At 38.7% G+C, this 16,872-nt stretch overlaps 1 protein-coding gene across 4 annotated transcripts in view; it reads left to right on the top strand.

Annotated features, from left to right (window-relative positions):
- The window catches only part of cxxc5a (CXXC finger protein 5a), a 50,363-nt gene that overhangs the window by 20,264 nt on the left and 13,227 nt on the right, over positions 1-16,872 (top strand). The window lies entirely within an intron of this gene.

Here is a 16,872-nt window from a genome sequence, read left to right on the forward strand (position 1 = left end):
ATAAAAGGCTGTTGCATTGTGAGTCGGACTCCTGGAAAGTATGCATCTTATACATGAGTATAATGATATGTAGTAGGGATAATGTAAGGTTATAATAGAAAGAGTAGAATAGTGGGATGCACATTTGTTAGTTGTGTTTGACATCATCCATCTGGCCAATGACTGTCATCTGGAACACCAGGTGCCATAGTTGCCCTCCCTCTCTCTCTCTCTCTCTCTCTCTCTCTCTCTCTCTTTCGCATATAGCCCTCCAAACTTTTTGCTGAGGTCATCTGAAGTTGGTTTGGCTGTCATTGACATACTATGACGTGTCTTTCAGTTATTAATTTAATTAAGCTGATCTTGCTTCATTCATAATCAGTATTCTCTTTTAAATTGGATCAGTTAAGTCAAGGTTGATTATCTGCTAACATATAGGAAATGTAAAAAAAAAAAATCCTTCATTTTGGTGCAGTTAGAAATTTAGCTGTGACTTAGCATATTAGCGATTGGCTAGCAATGTTGTGGAAAGAATGAAAAAAAGAGTACTGTTGGATATGCTTTCGTTCATGCAGTCTTTTTCATGCCTATAAAAGTGCAAAAAACTGTACAGTATTGATATTCTCTAGCAGTGTGTGGCATGGTAAAAAAAAAAAGCCGCATTTTGGTATGTTAGTGTGTGTGTTAACGGTTTTAGCAAACCATGAAGTAGCCTAATTGTGAAGCAGTGAACAAGACACTAGGGTTACATTTAAATTACCAGGCTGAAGTGACTCAAATGTGACTCAGATCTGATGTTTTCAGAGCTGTGTTGACACAGAACTCTGATCTTTTCAAATCAGATTTGAGTCGCATTCATATTTCGTCCTAGATTGGATATGTATCCGATTCGTGACCATGCGACATGAATGAGAGTCGTCAGATCAGAAATCTGTGGCTTTTCGCCTATACGCATGCACTGAGCCCTGTCTTCATCTGACGACCTGTTTGCTGTCTTCCAGAGGAAAATGCGATGCATACATTAGCTACTAGCGCGTCCATTTTGTCTGTCTTAATACCAGGAGTCGTCTCACAAATATGATGTTTTTGTTGTTGGCATACATGTCAATCTATACGGAATGTCCGTATTTTATACGGATTTGATTCAATAAACGTAGTATACGGGCGTACAAATAAAGTTAGACGGATTCTTTAAAAAAACTTCAATATTTATTTAGAGCTATAATCAATTCCCACGATGATAAAAGAGTGCATAACATTTACAAACATACTGTACACCACAGAAAGCACTGACAGCCAGTAAAGAGTCTTATTAAATCGCGCGTTATCTTGTGGTAGCGAGACTTCGTTCCACTTTTGATCATGTGCACACCGCATTGCGAGAATCCTGCCAACCGGGAAGTAACATTTTGTTTGAAACGCGTATTTCCACCTGAGCGACTTTCAATAGCGACTGAAAAGATTCTGAATGGGCACTCCGGCAAGATCAACACAGACACTTGCTGTGACATGCAGCCTAGTGAGGTATTGGTGCAGAGTGCTAAAAAAAAGCTGTCATGGAGTACAATTCAGAATATTTGAGTGACACTTTGTGTTTTTGTCAAACATTGGAGCTTTGTATTCATTCTGAAGGTTTATTGTTATTAATATTGAATAAAAAGTAACTGGGATATATCATTGTTAATTATCATTCAAATTTTAGGTAATTTTAATTTGCATCTTATACGGATTTTATAAGGGAAATACGGATTTTGGAGGTTGGTTATACAGGTTTGATTGACCAAAGGTTGACATGTATGTGTTGGTGACACAGATAACTCGTGCAAACGTGTATCAGCGTGCACATGCATGCTGTTTCGGAGGACAGATGAGGTCACATTATAGTTACATCAGTTAATTATAGTTAATTATGAACATGAACCATCAAGACAGGCAAATCCGATCTGAGCAAAAATCAGAATTGAACAATGACGCTTGAAATGGGAACATAGCCTCAACTGCATACATTTAACACAAACATCATTATTCAAAGATTAAATAATTCCTAATATTTTGCATAAGGTGCCGTCAGTGTAGTTGATTGCGCCTTGATTTTCTGTGGTTTGTCAGTGTACCTTTGAGAATTTGACTCACTCTCATTGAGGTGATGTTATATTGTTCTCTGGCTCTTTTCAGGTCGATTCACACCAGACATGTTTATGAAACTTTTTTTTTTCTTGACAGCTAGGTCCAGTTTTACAAGTGTTTCAATCCATGGCAGCTGTGTTAACGCCATAAGACCTTCCTACATGTGCTTCTTGTTGTCACTATTTTTTCATTTTGACACATAAAAGTGAAGTGTAAATGCCATAGAAATTGCTTGAAATCGCACATTGAGATTTTCTACACACTGGGAGCTTCAAAATAATGTTTTTTTTTTTCGAGATAGTCCATTTGGTTCTGTGGCTAGTCATGGGGAAACAGGAATACTAGGAGCTTATATGAAGTGCTTGTACACAAAAAACTAGCACTCAAAAAAGCAAAACGTAGCCGTTTAAACATTAGCTAGCTGCTAACAGTGTGTATGCTGTAGCTCAGTCATGAACTACACCACTAAGACCAAAACATAGACATTTAAACATTAGCTTGCTTAGATTACTGCTAATAGCATGTGTGCTCTAGCTCACGTACTGTAGGTCACTAAGTCACTGGAATCTAGCGAACTGATAAAGAAACTCGAAAGCTAGCATGGTTTGCTAGCATTTGCTTAGTAATGTTACCCACTTGACATTACTTGAGTATTCTGAAATGTTTTAAGAGTGAGCTGTGCCAACTTTGTTGGAGGAGGTTATGTTTTTGCCTCCGTTTGTTTGCCTGTTTCCAACATAACTCAAAAAGCAGTGAACGGATTTGGATGAAATTTGGAGGAAAGGTGAGCCATGGGCCAAGGAACAACTGATTAGATTTTGTTGCAAATCCGGATATGTCTGTGGATCCAGGATTTTTTTGTCTGTTCCCAATGTAACTCAAAAAGCAAAGGTGGACAGTAACGAAGTACATTTACTTGAGTACTGTACTTAAGTACATTTTTTGAGTATCTGTACTTTACTTGAGTATTATTTTTGTTGGAAACTTGTGACTTTAACTTCACTACGTTTGAAAGACAAATATCATACTTTTCACTCCACTACATTTCTGTCAAGGTCCTCGTTACTCGTTACTATGAAGTAGCTTTGAAAGTGGATGGGTTTTTTTCTTTTCTTTTCTAAAACGTGATTGTTTTTTTCGCAGGTGACACTGAGACAGCCTATCAGTAATCACTAGGGTCACATCACGTCCATAGTCTGGATAAAATCAAGTTCAATGATTTCTCAGCAGCGTTATTTGAACATGATTGTTCAGTTGATGGCAGAATGGAAGGATGTGGTTTTTCTGGGGAATGCACGCACTCATGGCCATACCTAGAACCCATGTTTCAGTTTTCTGAAAGGAATAAAGATTCGTTTAATTTTAAATGTTTGCTTTGTTTGCTGAAAACGAACCACATCACAGCCTACAAAAATTTGCTATCCAACCTGCAGAAGCATATAGAAGTATGTAAACATTTTATTCCAAGAGAAAGCTTGCAATGAAGTTGTCTGTGCTTTTAGAGTTAGTGATAACGTTGCAATAGCTATGCAGTCTGGTTAGTCAAATGACTTTCTATGGATTTGCCTGCCAAGTTGCCATCGCCTTGTCCACGGCTAACATTGAAACTGTTTGTTAGGATGTAAAAACGGAGTTACACTAACATGAATAACATTAACTTATCTGAAGTCCTTTTAGAAATATGCTTTAGCATAATCTTGCCAAATAAATAGAATGTAGAAATCTTTCTTTTCTAGTAACATTAGCTACCCAATATGATTTTGAGTTTGAAAAGAGTTTGCTAACATGTCAGGTGGATCTTCAGTGCTACAGGTTCTACAAGCTAGTCAGTAAATCCAGTAGGTTGCTTCAGAGGCATTGGGTTTTGTAAGCGCTGTGGCAATAATACAACAACGCATTGACAGAAAATGTACTTTTAATACTTAAGTATTTTTAAAAGCGAGTACTTCAGTACTTTGACTTAAGTAAAAATTTGACTGTACAACTTTCACTTGTATTGGAGTAAAATTTGACCAGTAGGATCTGTACTTTGACTTAAGTAATCAGGGCTCTACATTAACTTTTGAAACCACTTGTCCTGTCGGGCAAATTGAAAGGAAATTTACTTGTCCGAATGTGAAGTTGACTTGTCCGAAGAAATATTTGAGAACCCCCCCCCACAAACTATTTGTAACCCAACAATCTTTATTGCATTTGTTTCCGAATTCTCAACATATGCAAAATATCTATGAATCAAAAGTAATCAATACTTGATATACTGAGGCAAAAGTTCAGAAATATAGTAAAACAGACTGATTGATACCATAATTCACCAATTATTATGCTGAAGTTCAGAAGCAATATATTCCAATAGAGTAGAAATTATGAACATAAAATTTTAAGAACAAAATAACTATACTATGAGATCCAGAAACACTAACCATTATACAGTATATACACAGATCAGTACTCTGCAGTTCAGTAACAAATATCACAAAAAGTAACATTATCGGCGGCACGGTGGTGTAGTGGTTAGCGCTGTTGCCTCACAGCAAGAAGGTCTGGGTTCGAGCCCCGTGGCCGGCGAGGGCCTTTCTGTGTGGAGTTTGCATGTTCTCCCCGTGTCCGCGTGGGTTTCCTCCGGGTGCTCCGGTTTCCCCCACAGTCCAAAGACATGCAGGTTAGGTTAACTGGTGACTCTAAATTGACCGTAGGTGTGAATGTGAGTGTGAATGGTTGTCTGTGTCTATGTGTCAGCCCTGTGATGACCTGGCGACTTGTCCAGGGTGTACCCCGCCTTTCGCCCGTAGTCAGCTGGGATAGGCTCCAGCTTGCCTGCGACCCTGTAGAACAGGATAAAGCGGCTACAGATAATGAGATGAGATGAGATACTGTATCACTAGTTTGGACAGGAGAAACAAATAACAATACTACAAATAAAAACAACTGATAACAAAATTGACTGATTAATACTGTAAATCACTGATTATTATACACTGAAATCTAGTTATCAAATGACAAGATAATATATCTTGTTATGAAAACCTCCACACCTCTATTGACTCACAGATGAATGGATACAAATAAAGTTTCTATTCATCTTCATCTATCAACCCTTGAGTTCTGCGTGTTCTGACCCCACCCTGAAGCCCACTTCAGGAGGGACATTTTCTAGTATTTTCTGGTATTTCATAGATAACTTTCCCCACTCCTACCTCACTCCCTGTCAATCCACACGCATGCAGGCGCACATTCCAAGCCCAGCACACCCCGCCACACACGCTCAGCTATATAATGAACACCATCAACAACAATTCAAAGATTTGGAAATTACCACATACTCAACATAAATATACAGTTGAATAATGATCCCGCCAACAGAAATGTCAACAAATCCACGTGTACGACACGATTAAAACCAATCATAAACGACTGTTTACTTTTCAGCTCAAATACACGAAGCGGTATTGGCCGGTTTCGCAAGTAGAATATTGCGCATGCGCACATCGTTCTTTCCGAATAGAAACGTCCGGCGATTCATCAAAACAATATGTCGAGTGAGATGCTTCGGAAATCATGTGAATAAACTGATAAATTTGATATGTAACCCGAATATCGGCGTATTTTGGCACTTGTCCGATTGTACAAGTAACTGAGACGATGAACTTGTCCGACATAAAGTATCACTTGTCCCGGACAAGCGGACAAGCGTTAATGTCGAGCTCTTAGTAATGAAGTTGGGTACTTTGTCCATCTCTGTCAAAAAGTACTGAATGGATTTGGATGAAATTTGGTGTACAGCTTTAGTTTTATCCAAGGTTCAAGTGATTTGATTTTGATGTTGATAATATGTGGCTTGGCGGAGTTATGACCTCTATGGAGTGCCCTTCTAGTTATTTTTCTGTCTATTTTTTTTTAGTAGTTCATCATGATTTGTAATTATTATACCTAACATCTGAGATAGTAAACAGAGGTACATTTAAGTAAATTTGGACCGAAGTAGAATGGCTTCCTTCCTAATGTATATACAAGCATCATCCAAAAGCTCATCAAATATAACCAGGATCAATGTCAGACTGATCAGGGAGTCATTTGCTATTTCAGATAATGCATGTTTTATAGCTTGTGTTTACTTAAATATGAATGTGTCTGGCCTCCAAGGCTAGTTATAAGGCTCAGTAACATTTTAAAGAGATCCTAATAGGCAGGTAAGATTAATGCCACTAATGCTTGTAAGGATGATCGAAAATACCACAATCGTGTCAGGCTGATCAGGTTGCCAGATGTGTTCCATATAGGCTGCTTGTAATGAGTAATGAATGCCTTACAGCTTGTTCACGTGAGTACTATCTGTTTCAAAGGCTGAATAGGATGCATGCGGTTGCTAAGACTGGTTAAACATCACACAAGTAACATAATGCCAACTATCATTGCGTTCATGCTAATGTTGCTAAGGATGGCCCGTCCAGTATGAATTAAGAAAATAGCACCATCCTAGCTAGCTCCTCTATATGCTAACAGTTTCCTTTCACATTTCTGCTAGCAGTTAGCTGTGACTCAGTATAGCGGAATGATACAATGAGTGCAGCAGGAAGTGTGCAGCTTGCCATGAATTGATTTCCACAACTGATTTAGTATTGTAGTGCCTGATGAGTTTATTCGCTAGCCCACAGCGCAATTAAAAGCTCCAGTCTGCTGTTTTGGTTGCTCAAAAACCTAGCTGGCTAAAATGTGATAGCTAATGTAATGTAATAACGTAATGAGCTAGTAAGCTAAAGGAAACAAAAGTGTATGTGATCATGTGCACTTAGCGGTTACATCATGAACAAAAACTCTGCAAGTCATTGGCGAGCATTTCTAGTCTGAGCTGTGTTCTGGCTGGCTCTTGACATATTTAACCGAGAGGTGACTGAGTTTAGTAAGCAGGTGAGTTTTATGATGGCTTTGCGCTGCTTGGCTTCATCAATGTTTCCACATACCTGTGGCACCTACCTAATGCCCCTAGTGAAATATAATCAGCCACATCACGCCTCAGCTTATACACTCAGTGGCCACTTTAATAGGAACTTATTCTTGATTCTAAGATTCCTGTTCTTGGCTGCAGGAGTGGAACCCAATATGGTTTTCTGCTGTTGCATGCTGAGATGCTTTTCTGCTCACCACGGTTGTAAAGAGTTGCTTTGAGTTACTATATCTATCCTTCCTGGCAGCTTGAACCAATCTCGCCATTTTCCTCTGACCCTCTCTTATCAACAAGGCGTTTGTTTCCACCCACAGAACTGTCGCTCAGTCAACTCAGTTTTTTTTGTTTTTCGCGCCATTCTATCTGTGTAAACTCTAGAGACTGTTGTGTGTGAAAAACCGAGGAGATACCGCAGCAGTTTCTGAAATACTCAAACCAGTCCATCTGGCTCAAACCAACACCCATGCCACAGTGAAAGAAAGTCACACTTTGAGATCACAATTTTTCCCATTCTGATGTTTGAAGTGAACATTAACTGAAGCTTTTGATTTGTATCTGCATGATTTAATGCACTATGCTGCTGTCAAGGGATCGGCTGATTACATAACTACATAAAACAGCAGGTGGATGGATGGGTTTTCCGAATAAAGTGGCTGGTGAGTGTACAAACTTTTTTTTGTAGTAGGGAGGGTCATTTTTTTCTCTCATTGTTGAAATTAATTGGCTATTGGGCAACTATGAATAAAAAAAATGTATAGCCCAGACACAAAACTTGCTTGTCCTGGGCTACTGATTTGTCCAGTCCTGCCATAATAATGAAAGTTCTTAGAGACTTTTACTGGGGAATAAGTAACCATTTGTGTTTAGAAGTAGAATTAAATTGTAGAACCAACTAAACTATTATATGGGGGAAAAGAAGAATGACTAATGTAACATACTGGTTTTGTACAATACCCCTCTTCTGTCTGGGGTAAGCTATGGCTTAAAGGGGAACTGAAGGCAAATTTTTTTATTATCAAAATTCTATTTCTCTCATTTTATCAAATACAGGAATGCATTTTTGATAGCTATTTTGTCACTGCTATAGCAAGTTATGAGTGTTTGAAATATGCTCTGTAATATATCAGTCCATATGTCAAAGCAATGGGCGTAAACGAGATTCGCTGAGACCTGTGCGAGACATCGTAGGACGGAAGTAAAACGTACAGCGGAAATCAAAGTGACCAACGTCTGCCAGCATTGTCAAAAGACGCGCGCGCCCTCTTTCGAATGCTGACGTAATCAAGCCGGAAGTTTTGTTTGTTTTGATAGCAGTCACGAAAGTTTGAAAAAAGTAGGCAGTAATCGTCATTTAAACTCGTTTTTGTGCAATATTTCGTTTGGAAAACAGTTTTCAAAATGGCGACACTGACACCTGGCTGACGCGTCACGTTTCGAAGTCTCGCACAAGTCTCGTGAAGATCTCGCGGATAAGCGACACCTGCCATGGACCAAACGAACTAAATTCAACATGGCTAAAAACTGAATAGGCCGATAAGTATAATATTTAATTGCAATTAGTTGCCAATACGAGTCACGATATAAGGTTACTAAAACCGAAAACGTAATTGAATAACATGTTAATTAAGAAACAAAGCATGTTTAAAAATGACTTCAGTTCTCCTTTAATAGTTAGAGAAGCAGCTTTGGGACCAAAAGGTCGCTGGTTTGAGTCCCTGGACCAGCAGGAATGGCTGAAGTGCCCTTGAGCAAGGTACCTAACCCCTAACTGCTCCCCAGGCTGCTCTGGGTATGTTGTACATCGCTCTGGACAAGAGCGTCTGCTAAATGACTGTAATGTAATGTCATGTATAGTATTACGTTGTTTGTTCCGTCATTCCATCATATTTCTTCTGTTATCACTGGAAGGCAGTAAATTCAGATTTTTGTAGTCACATGTAAATGGATAACAGTGTATTGAACATGTAAATAATATGTGATGATAATCAAATGAAACAGGTTCAACAGTTGTGATATGTTCATTATGCGTTATTTCCTCTCTGTGAATGAACTCAAGGTGAATTACGATTAAAAAGATGGTGAATACACTAATGCACTAAGGCAAGTGTACCTTCTCATCCAGAACATGAGCTATGTAATGCGTCATCGTTTTGGCACTAATTAATGGTTTTCAACAATTACGCACTGATACAGATGGTATGCTGGTATATTAACATGCCTCCTGGGATTATCCTCCTTTCAAAATGTATTAAAAGGCCATGTGTCATTCAAATGGTGAATTAATATCATTTTTTAAATGGCATTATTACAAGTGCATTATAAATTTGATCTGTGTAATCTACAGTGTAATCATACAGCATAATTTGCATCTGGCTTTTGTAGAATTGGTACAGTTATTTTATAACATGATTGTTATGTTTTACGGTGCTTAAATTCCTACTGATTTTGGAGGCATTTAATCAAATTACTCAAATTCCCACCTCCCTCCTCCAATTATGTACTGTGCCAGTCTAAAGTTTGGACACACCTTCTAGTTCAATTTTTTTTCTTTATTTTTATTAATTAAAAGACTTTCATGTCTTAAAGTATTGATGGATGTCGTTTCTCTTTACTTAGTTGAGCGGTTCTTGATATAATACTGTATGGATTACAACAGTTGTAGAATAGGGCTGTTTACTGCATTTTTATTATTTACTGTTTTCTGTTTGATCTCAAATGCATTACGAAGGCAAGAAATTGCACTAATTAACTTTTGACGAGGCAAATTGAAACGCGTTCCAGGTGACTACCTCATGAAGCTGGTTAAGATAATGGCAATAGTGTACAAAGCGTCATCAAGGTAAACACTGGATACTTTGAAGAATCGAAAATATGAAGCATGTTTTTGTTTTTTAACACTTTTCTGTTTACCCCATAATTCCATATATGTTCCAGATGTTCTTTCATAGTTTTGATGTCTTCAGTGTTGTTCTACAATGTAGAAAATACAAAATACAGAAAAAGCTATGAATGAGTACAGTAGGGGTGTACAAACTTTTGACTGGTACTGCTGATGATCAGATGACTGTATCGCAGGTTGGGTGTAAAAAGAAATCTAATCCAGTCAATTCGCATCACTCACGAGTGAAAAAAGCATGTCGTAGCAGTGTGGGAGAAATCGTCCACATTTCTTTTAGACCTGATGCAATTCTTAAGTTATATATATTACAAACGTAAATTTGGATTGGTTTGTTTTTGCCAGCAAAGGTGACCAAAAACCTTTTCTTAATTTTGTTTTAATAAAATTAGATTTTTCAGATTATGACAATTTATTGCAAATCAATTCAGATATTGTGTCCTAGAGCGGCGGCTACAGTTATCGACACCTTAACGATCTTTTGGCCATTGCAAAAGTAGGAAAGACTTTCAATACGTAAATTGTGCATGAATAGTTACTCAAACTTCCACTGGGAAAAAAAAAAGTTGATTCCCAATTACTTAGTGCAGGGGTCACCAAACTACGGCCCGCGGGCCAGATCCGGCCCGCCACTTTGTTAAAGTATGCATGCTTGCTGTGGCCGAGGAGGTGTGTCCCGACAAGAAGGATGCGCTCAATGCGGTGAGTCTCTCCGCACCTACTATGACCAGGCGAACCGAAGATTTGGGGGACAACGTGTATGACCAGCTGAATGAGAGAGCGTCAGAATTCGAGTTTTTTGCTTTGGCCATGGATGAGAGCAATGACGTGCAGGACACAGCACAACTGCTGTGATCTATTGCTCATATTATTATAATTTCACTGTTTTTTTAAATGTATTTATTTTATAGGCCTATTTATTTGACCTTTATTAAGTGCTGCATACAATTATTATTTATATTATTAATAATATCAACAGGCCTACCTACAATTTATAATTTTCCACTCACCTTTGCCAGTGTCAATCACCTCAAATAGGCAGATGTTTCTTACCTTGACAGCTTTGATGTTATTTTTATTAGAAAACAAATAAATGGAATATCTGTGGTATTTCAAATTAAAACAAAGTGTGAAGACTCAATTACTACTTTTGCAAACCACTAGTAAAGATAAACAAATATGTGCCAGGAATCAAGTGTTGATATAGTAGTGGGGGATATAGTAGTGTTGATATAGTAGTGGGGATATAGTAGTGGGGATACAGTAGTGTGGATATAGTAGTGGGGATATAGTAGTGTGGGTATAGTAGTGTTGATATAGTAGTGGGGATATAGTAGTGTTGATATAGTAGTGGGGATATAGTAGTGTTGATATAGTAGTGTGGGTATAGTAGTGTGGATATAGTAGTGTGGATATAGTAGTTGGGGATATAGTAGTGGGGGATATAGTAGTGGGGATATAGTAGTGGGGATATAGTAGTGGGGATATAGTAGTGTGGGTATAGTAGTGGGGATATAGTAGTGGGGATATAGTAGTGTGGATATAGTAGTGGGGATATAGTAGTGGGGATATAGTAGTGTGGGATATAGTAGTGTGGATATAGTAGTGGGGATGGCCGTGCCAGGCTAGTAATCTCTACTACACAATGAGGCCTGCTGGTGGTCATATTTGTCTGGGTCATACAATTCTATGTGATATAGCTGACCCGACCCCGGCCCCCCATCACAGTCAGGAACGACAATGTGGCCCCCAGAGAAAAAAGTTTGGTGACCCCTGACATAGACTTATATTTAGTACAAAATATCTTTTATATAAATATATCGATGTCGGTGCTTACGTAAAGGAGGAAGTAATTCTAATGTTTGTAAACAAGTTAACTGATAATGTCTAACCTGCGTCAGAAAATCTTTTTGTTCCACTTTCTACCCACTTTCTAAGTATTTTCGTCGATCACATTTTGTTAACCATTCGTTGTTGTTTGGATTAATTTCTAGTTTTGTAGTTTACCAATTAATGTCAACAGGCAATTGGCATTGTAACCACATGAAAATCCAGGTCAAAGGTCGCATGTCATTCCTCGAACCAAAATATAAAATGTCTACGGATATTGTAATATGTGGTAGATATTTACAACAAACTGCAAAAAAATTGAATATTCTGAATGGAATAGAAAAATCTGAATATTTCAAGCGTGCAATTTTTTTATATGCTAGGAATTTAATTCTGGTCTAACTGTATTGATTGCAATTGGATTCCAAATACTCCATAAACATTCCATTCTGTTATGAATCAGAAAAAAATATTACTTCAACAATGTTAGACAAAGCTCGATCCATAACAGTTGTAAATGTCATTTAATTCCACAGGGTCGATAATGGTGGACACCGGTGAAAGTGATCACTATTATCGACACCTCGTTTAGATACAAAATGGCGACTGTCAAATGAAAGAGTAAGAAACAAAGAAGGTTTCGATAAGGAGATCATGAAACGTCGGTGAATTTGATAAGTAAAAACATGTCCATGAGCTTTCCACCATGCTTACCTGTGATGATAACGTCCGGGTTTTCCTCAAATTGCTGATCATGCTGAAAAAATTTCCATCTCAGGTAACAAGCTGCGTCATCAGACGACAAGGTCAAAGAGCGAGGGGGGGGGGGGGGGGTCTTCCGGTGGATTAATTAACCAATAATAACTCTTGTAACTGAAGCTCACCTTTGTAAAATTGTTTTTTATTGGTAAATCTGAAAAGGTGTTGATAATTATGGACTGTCGATAATTGTAGCCGCTGCTATATATGAAATGGCCAGTTCTAGCAAGGAAATCAGACCAAAACTAATTTTTTTTTACAGAAAACAAGAAAAATGGAGTTGTCTGGCTACTTTGAAGAATCTACAATATGAAACATTGTTTTTGACACTTTTTTGTTCACCACATAATTCCATATTTGTTCCATATGTTATTTCATAGTTCTGATGTCTTCAGTATTCAGTACAAAATACAGAAAAAGCTATGAATGAGTTGGTGTGTCCAAAGTATATATAAGCTGGGTGCGATTTGCTGGGGGGGGATGGTGGGGATCATCCCCCCCCTCTGGTTTTTATCTCTGCTGAAAAAAAATCCTCGGGGACAACCCCGTCAATAAAACAAACAAACCAAAAAAAAAGTTGACATGACAGGCATGTTGTGACACAGTTTTCTATGGTCTACATTGCACTCACTTTCAAAATGACCCGAAGTGGCAGCTTTGATGTTCACGAACGTCCCCAGCAAATAGATACATTGTAGATAATAACAATATCTTTGCGTTCTATGCAGGGATGCAAACAGCGCGCCTTTTGGCGGATGCCGCCTTTTTCACGGCCGATTTTTTTTTGGGGGGGGGGGGCGTTGGAGTGTCTGATTATAATTTCAAAGTAAATTCTGTATTAAAATTACTAAATAAGCAAATCCGTTACAGTCCATGAAACAGGAAGTATAAGGATGAGAAAAAAACAGTTTAAATCGGAAAGCTGAGCACAATGTGAACTGCGCCATCAGAGCAAACTGTTCATTTAGTATTCATGTATTTTAGTGATTTTCGAGTCACTGTCCATTTAATCCGGAGGGAGAGAAACATCACAGCAACGCGACAAGCAATGCGAACTTTGTTGTGTTAGTGTTCGTGTATTTAGTCGGAGAGATAGGAAGATGAATTTACTATCTCTGGTTTAGTGTTCGTTTTCATTTAGTGTTATTCATTTGATATCATCGGATGTTATTGAGCTGTTAGCCTATTGTTACCTTAATTTTGTGACGTTTCATGATTAAAAAAAAAAAAAATCCCCCCTTCTGGTTTTTTGACAAATCGCACCCTGTATATAAGTATGTCCGTTTTGTGATTTATAAGTTGGCTCTTTATGATTTTGAAGTACTTCCTTCTCATTGTTTTAAGATTTTGAATCTAGGGTTGAATCTCTCTCTCTCTCTCTCTCTCTCTCTCTCTCTCTCTCTCCATCAGCTCCTAGTTGTTTGGTATTATATGGGGGACTCCACAATCGCGGTGCCACTTGGCTCTAGTAAAATGTAAACATTATTATTTAAATAATTTTTCTAAAATTGGATATAATCAAACATGTATTTAGCCATCCTTCCTGAGCCCCCCAGTTTTCTTTGCCAAAAAAAAAATGCCGACAATTTATTCTTCAGTGAGTAACAGGGTTATACACAAAATGTGGTTCACTACCATCCACATTAATGCTCAAATGATTGACATAAAATTATTATTTTTTAATTACTAACTTGTATCCAATGTATAACTTCAGTTAACAGGGTTGTACATTCAAAGTATAAAATTATCACACTCATCTCATCTCATTATCTCTAGCTGCTTTATCCTGTTCTACAGGGTCGCAGGCAAGCTGGAGCCTATCCCAGCTGACTACGGGTGAAAGGCGGGGTACACCCTGGACAAGTCGCCAGGTCATCACAGGGCTGACACACATACCCCTTTTCCACCAAATCAGTTCCAGGGCTGGTTCGGGGCCAGTGCTGGTGCTGGTTCACAACTCGTTCAACTTGCGAGCCAACTGAGAACCAGTTTGCTTTTCCATAGCTCGGGGTGCTAAGGGGAGCCACGTCATTATGTCGCTGTATATGTCAGTTACATCGCTGCGTTTGCACAAACCTTGGCGCGAACATCGAAGCAACAGCAACACGGAGAAGAAGAAGCAGCAACAACAACAATAATAATGTATGACTTCGTGTTTGTACAGCTGCTGCTTCTCGTCGCTTAAAAATGGTGACCTTTCATGGTCTTGCTATTGTTGTTGGTCTTAACAACTCCGCCCCCCCGCTGACGTAAGCGGTTCTTTCCTCTGGCCCAGCAGAGAGTTGGTGCTAGCCTGGAACCGGTTTTTCTGGCCCCAGAGCCAGTTCTTTGTCAGTGGAAACAGAAAACCCCGTTCCAAACTAAGCACTGGCCCCAAACCAGCCCTGGAACTGCTTTGGTGGAAAAGGGGCAACAGACACAGACAACCATTCACACTCACATTCACACCTACGGTCAATTTAGAGTCACCAGTTAACCTAACCTGCATGTCTTTGGACTGTGGGGGAAACCGGAGCACCCGGAGGAAACCCACATGGACACGGGGAGAACATGCAAACTCCACACAGAAAGGCCCTCGCTGGCCACGGGGCTCGAACCCGGACCTTCTTGCTGTGAGGCGACCGCGCTAACCACTACACCACCGTGCCGCCCTCATAGAAAATCATGTTAAAAAAAAAAAGAATGAGAAAACTTCCTTTTTTCCTCCCTGAGATGTTCAGGATATTTGGATGATGCAACTGTTGAAAATCTAACAAATCATCCAAATATTTCATTGAGGTAAATGTGTACCCCAAACACTTTATTGAATATTGTGTATATTTTTCATAACCTATAATGGATGACTCAAGAAAAATGATGCTTCGCACATTAATGCAACAGAATATGATTTCTGAAGTATTTTAATGATTATATTTTGAGTTAAAGTGTAGTACAGACAAAATGCCATTTTTTTCCCCCAGCGCAGTAGATTTGCTAGGTGTTATTATCGGTGCAAGTTATTTTCCCGAAGCATGCACACAGGTTGTTGTGAAGGACACTTTGCCTATGTTTAAAATGTCTTTTAGCTTTACTTTACTTACTTATTTGTAAATATAATATCAGTGGGACACCAATGACTCACCAGTCGTCGGATGATAAGGCTATCTTGGCACTTTACGTTGCAATTTTGCCTGCCACAAAACAAGGCACTTCTAAATATGCATCACTTTCGCGATCTTGTGTCAAGAGAGGGTTGCTCTGCAGGATCCTGATAAAATAATGTGTCCCTCGAGATGTTCTGATACACTGATACAAAGCCATGTGAATAACAAAAGCTGTGGAATAGAAAACGCTTTGTGCGTATGGGCTTTTTTATCACCCACACTGCCAGATTTTTCACTTTTTACTTCTCGTCCTCAGTGCAGGGACTTGGTTAACTTTGATTAATTTGTTTTTGATGACAACCGTTAAGCATAACTTTAATTGTAGATGCAGTGTGTTCAGTCTTGAGACATCATAGAGAATAGGATGCTGCCTCGATGTACGAAAGACAGACGTAGTGCTGTAATATTGCTTTCATTGCTGCTCTAATAGCTGGAAAATTGGGTACAGCGTGAAGCGCTGCTTAAGGGGCCACTTTGTATGTGTATGGAGTCAGACAAGGTCAGGGTGTGCAATGAGATCAGAGTGCCATCTTACATTACGGTAATTAAACTCGCCTTTTGTAAAACAGGTGACTGAACCATTTCAGTCGCCTTCCTCAATATTTTTATGAAGTGCGTAACAGGTGTATGAGGTTTGCCCAGATCTCCTCGCTGTAATTTCAGGATTTCCCACAGCTCATCAGAAGTGTTACCTGTTCGAGTAATTCTATTATTAAACTGTACAGACTGAGCATGTGTTTTGACAAGATGCATAATTGGCTTGCAAACAGCATTTTTGCTAAACAAATGCTATTGTGGTACAAAGCCAGAGCGATACAGTTGGCATACAAACAGACTCTAATTAAGATCATTTGAAGCTGAAATTTCAGAGTATTTGCATTAGTATACTGCATTTTTATTGACGTGGATGTGGAAATGTTTTTTTTTTCTTTTTTTTTCTTAAAGCTAGACAGCCTTTTGATTTCATAAAATCAGTGAAATTTAGTTCCCTCTGAAATTTGGTCGTTATGATATATGTTTATTTCTGTAATATCTCACAAAATATCAGGCCATTGTGTGGCTATTTAATTTGAGGGGATTAAAGCAAATAATGTGCATGAAATCGCTTGCTTCGTGCAGTCAAGCAGACAGAGGAAGTCCATGTGTGCATGCGCAGGTTTACCTTCTTCTTCTTCTTTTGGGTTTTACGGCAGCTG

This window comes from Neoarius graeffei, chromosome 12 (genome assembly GCF_027579695.1).
Source record: "Neoarius graeffei isolate fNeoGra1 chromosome 12, fNeoGra1.pri, whole genome shotgun sequence".
Lineage (NCBI taxonomy): Eukaryota > Metazoa > Chordata > Actinopteri > Siluriformes > Ariidae > Neoarius > Neoarius graeffei.